The sequence below is a fragment of the Elgaria multicarinata genome, chromosome 18, assembly GCF_023053635.1.
Source record: "Elgaria multicarinata webbii isolate HBS135686 ecotype San Diego chromosome 18, rElgMul1.1.pri, whole genome shotgun sequence".
In the NCBI taxonomy this organism is placed as follows: domain Eukaryota; kingdom Metazoa; phylum Chordata; class Lepidosauria; order Squamata; family Anguidae; genus Elgaria; species Elgaria multicarinata.
Window position 1 is genome coordinate 19049833 of NC_086188.1, and position 5102 is coordinate 19054934.

Genomic DNA, 5102 nt, shown 5'->3' on the forward strand with positions numbered 1-5102 from the left:
CCCAGCTTTCTCTCAAACAGGAGTGATGGTTGTAAATTATATCCAGATGTGTCACATTAAGCAATTACATTCAAGACGTGGAGGTGGGAGGCACAACCGAATCATAAAGACAAATTTTGTAGCGCATTTGTGCTCAAGGCCCTTTTCATCCCAACAATACTTTAAGCTGGTCCAAGTATTACATTTCTATTCTATCTTTCCTCCAAAGACTGCAAGGCACCATACAACCCCCCTAATTTTATCTTCTCAACCCACATATATAGATAGAGTGTGTTTGGCCCCAAGAGTGAGAACTTTATGGTTAAGAGAACGTTGGCCTCCAAAGGCCTATTCTGACATTGACCGTGTATCGATTTTTAGATTAGCCAGAACATTAGAGCTCCAACAGCTGTGAAATCTACAATACCAACACTTGCAGACAGAAAAGGTATCTTCAGTTTCAAATACATTTAATAGAGCCTGTTTGCACGTAACGGTAGCAAATTGTGGGTTAATTAACCCATGATTTGTCATGGCATGCCTGGTGTTTGTCCCTGCCACTTTGAATATGCAATCTCTGACCGGCCTGATCAGAGGTTATGTCATGACATGCAAACCCAGGCTCTATAGGTTAATGTTAGGTTAAAGAGTTAAACTAAGAATTAATTGTAGGTTAAATGTGGGTGGCTTAACCCATGATTGACCATAGAGGCTGGGTTCGCATGTCACAAAGTAACCTCTGATCAGGCAGATTGGAAGTTACATATTCAAAATGGTGGCGGCATGCAACCTCCAGCAAATCATGGCCACCATTATGTGCAAACCAGGTCAGTCTCTCGGGGGGGGGGGGGGGAACTGCCTTGCAAATAAGACAGGCAGATCCATCTGCCTTCCTTTTTTGGGAAGATTTTTCCTCCAGAAAGCCTGGTGTTCAAAACAGGCTGAATACACCTTTTCAGCCTACAACGTTGACCCTATTGCAGTTTTTTGGGAATATCTCCATATTGAGGTGCCAGTGTAAGATGAGATTCAAGCCCAGGTCACCATTATTGCACAAGTGGGCTTCATTTCAATTAACAACTCGGGGGTGGGGGGACTATGTTGATTTGAGTGGTGTGTCAGACAAGAAGTAGCCAGGAAGAATGACCTAAATCATTTGAGGAAGGAGGAAACCCCTCCAAGCAATGCAGGATGATAGAGCTGGAAGAACAAATGCCATGGGGGGGGGGGGAATCATCTGGGAACTGGGCACCTCACAGTGATCATAGAATAGCAGAGTTGAAAGGGACCTACAAGGCCATCGAGTCCAACCCCCTGCTCAATGCAGGAATCCATCCTAAAGCATCCCTAACATGGTTGTCCAGTTGCCTCTTGAAGGCCTCTAGTGTGGGAGAGCCCACAACCTCCCTAGGTCACTAGTTCTATTGTCGTACTGCTCTAACAGTCAGAAAGTTTTTCCTGATGTCCAGCTGGAATCTGGCTTCCTTTAACTTGAGCCCGTTATTCCGTGTCCTGCACTCTGGGAGGATCGAGAAGAGATCCTGGCCCTCCTCTGTGTGACAACCTTTCAAGTATTTGAAGAGCCCTATCATGTCTCCCGTCAATCTTCTCTTCTCCAGGCTAAACATGCCCAGTTTTTTCAGTCTCTCTTCATAGGGCTTTGTTTCCAGACCCCTGATCATCCTGGCTGCCCTCCTCTGAACATGCTCCAGCTTGTCTGCGTCCTTCTTGAATTGTGGAGCCCAGAACTGGACACAATAGCATTTGCCTTTCTTGCAGCCATATCGCACTGTTTGTTCATATTCAGCTTGCGATCCACAACAATTCCAAGATCCTTCTCATTTGTAGTATTGATGTAGCGGTAAATTCTGAAGTGTAAGCACTCATCATGATAATCCCCATAGCCATGTGACCAAGGAGAGCCCAAAAATGTTGGCAGCTGTATCATTCCATATCAACAAGAGTTCTGGCCATTTTCATCTCTACCTGAAGCAGGTCTGTTGTAAAGCTGCTGTTCTAGGAGCTGGTCTTGTTGGTCTGAATTGCCCACCCGGGACTAAGACATTTTGGTACCTCGTGGAATGTCTTCTTCCATTGATTTCTGTCAACCACATAGTTCCTGTTTCCATATTTCCCTCCAGCAGAGGTGCAAAGGGTGGTAACGCAGGATAGGGCCTTCTCAGTAGTGGGGGGTCAAGGTTATGAAACTTGATCCCTAAGGAGGTTCAACCTACCCCTTTTATTCATTTTTAGATGGCTTCAGAGGGCGTTTACGACCCACTGCACTATTATTGTTTAGCTTTCGTTAGATTTTTGTTCTTATTGCTTCTGATGTTTTGCTTGATGACCTTTTAATATTTGTAAGCTGATTTGCAGACTCACATTGGTCAAATAAATGGGATAAAATGAGTTTCAAAGTATAACAGAGATTTATGTATGAACATGTTGACACCACAGAGAGCTTTGAAGTTTGCCCTGGGTAGTTCTGAGCTCAGCTACAAAGGGTTTTGCAAGAAGAAAGCCACCCTCATTCCTTCAGTTCCAGGAAGAAAACATTTCATAATTAAGAGGACCCAATCTAGCACACAGCAGATAGCACTTGAAGCAATGAGTTTCTATTGCTTTTGATTTGAAACAGTTTGTACCCAGTTTAAATTTAGATGAAAACCAAAACTGCTTCTATCCAGTTTACTGTGGGTGTTCTCGAACATGCAGTATTCTTTCTAGACCATTAAACTGCACGGCCAACCCGTTTGAAATCCCAGAGCAGCGAGAGCACTTTACTGTTTTGCAAGCCAGAGTCTTCAGCACCTGGCTGGCAGGATTTCCCAGCCTCAATACCATTGTGTCACATCCAATCAGCCCTCACGAAACGTGAGGGCCAAATCCAATTAAACCATCCGAAGGATAGAGCTGAAGGCGGAACCTACAGCCCTCTATGAATTCTTAAGACACAGAGGAACTCTGGACAATATCAGGATAAATCACTCCGAGAAATAGAAGTCCTTGAAGTTGATAGTTTGAAATGGATTGGTGCAGGATTTTAAACTTAATAAAGCTGCACTTCCAATGACAAGCTGCCACCTAGTGGATGCCCTGAACGCTAAAGCCCAGCACCAGCAATCTTTTCTAAGTATTGGGAGGAATTGAAAGCAAACCTGCTGGAAATAAAATAGTTCTGCAAAAGCAATCTTGACTCTTTGAGGTTGGCTGCCTTTTAACAGATATTATTTTGTTCACAGATGCTGTTGACTATCACTCTACCGTTTGCTTGTAAAATCTAGTCCAGTGGTTCCCAAAGTGGGCGGTATTGCCCCCTTGGGGGCAGTGGGATTACATAGGGGAGCGTTAAGAGGCAAGGGGGCAGCAGGGGGGTGCTGGAGGTGGTCTTTTCCGAGAAGCACCTCTCCAGGTCTTAAAACTTAGGGGCATTTTTATGGGAGAAGGTAGTTTGGTCCCAAGCCATATAGGAGAAAAATCCACACATGTATTAATACCATTTAAGAAGAGTCCTTTTAACAGTGAATTGAAATGTTTCCAAAGCACCAAAACGCGAAAGAGACATACCCTGCTTGGTGTGCCCCGCCACGCTGGCTGCAAAACAGAGGTGTTCACTTTTTCTCCTCCCTCCCTCGGCAAGCCTGCGGCGGGTGCTTTGGGTTTTGAATAAATATTCCATTAATTGTTACTGTTTTGAATTTTGTTATCTTCCTTAGTGGGTCGTTGAAAACCGCTATTCTGAATAATGATTTTGATAGTGTAGGGTAGGGGGCACTGGGCATGAGTTTGTGGAACCAAGGGGGCGGTGACCTGAAAAAGTTTGGGAACCACTGATCTAGTCTAATAACACAGAACGACATTGCCTCTACAGTTCGTTCAACCCCTTTAGCATCAATTCATTTGCACCATATTTGTAAAGTTTGTCCACCCCCTACCCCCATTCTTTCTATGCTGTAGATAGGATTGACTTTGTCATGCTTTTTGCCTCAAGGAAGGCAAGATGATTTCAGCAGCTTTCTAAAACGTCATTTAGTGAAAGAGGAATTGCCACTCGTACCCAGCTCATTTCCCCCTGAGCCCATAGAAGGCAGAACTTCCTCTGACCACATGCTCACATTTTCTCTTGTAGCTTACTCAACTGTGGATCTCTTGTTGCGCCGGGGGGGGGGGGGGGGGGGAGAAGGTGTCCATGGATAAAAAGGACTACCTCTGCCTCCATTAGAAGAAACAAGGGCAAAAAGTTGTAGAGTCCTATTGTGAGTTATTAGGTAAGCGATAAAACTCCAAATTCATACACACCATGAATTGGTAGCAGATAGGAGAACTGAATACCAGTTAGAAAACAGACCGGAGTTCTCAAGATAATGGCATAATTAGGTGGGGTTTTTTTTAACTGTTTCACCATATTCTGTAATATTCTAATAAAGGCCTCTAGATAGCACAAGCACATAGCTGAACATTTGCTGTGTAGAAGTTTTGCAAAGAAGTACTACCTTTTAGCGTGGTGGTATCAGGTAAAATAATGTTCTATGACCTTCCAGCAAAGTAATCTTTGGCAGTGTATTTTTAAAGGATCTTACAATTCTCCAGTATGTTTTCTGATAGAACCGTGGCAGGCATGGATGGTTCAGACCAGTGCAAAATTCTGAAATGGGCCCAGTCTCTGAATGCAAGAAACCAAATAGTTTCTGCAAGATGTTCAGCAATTCATCTCATAGGAGGAGACTGTACCTTAGCAAGTACGTTTCACAATCCTGTTCCAATCCTGCTTACTCCTTCACTTATTGTGCCCCAGGGGCGTGGCAAATTACAGAGTTACACAAAGTTGAGTGGTAAACCCCCACGACCTTTATGCACTATGCGATCCTTGAAGGTGCGCACACTCCTACTGGAGCTGCTGCTGCTGCGAAGACATGCTAAGAGGTGTTGCATTTATAAACATTTGGAAGTTTATTTAAAAAACATCACAACCATTAACATTGTTACAGTTAAGTTTCCTTCCTCCTGGTCTTCCACACAGATTTACTGAGCATGCTCACAACAACGGTTTCTTATGGGTTTTTAGTTTAACAACCATTTTTTTAAAAGGAAAGAAAGAAAGAAAAAAGAATAACTCAGCACAC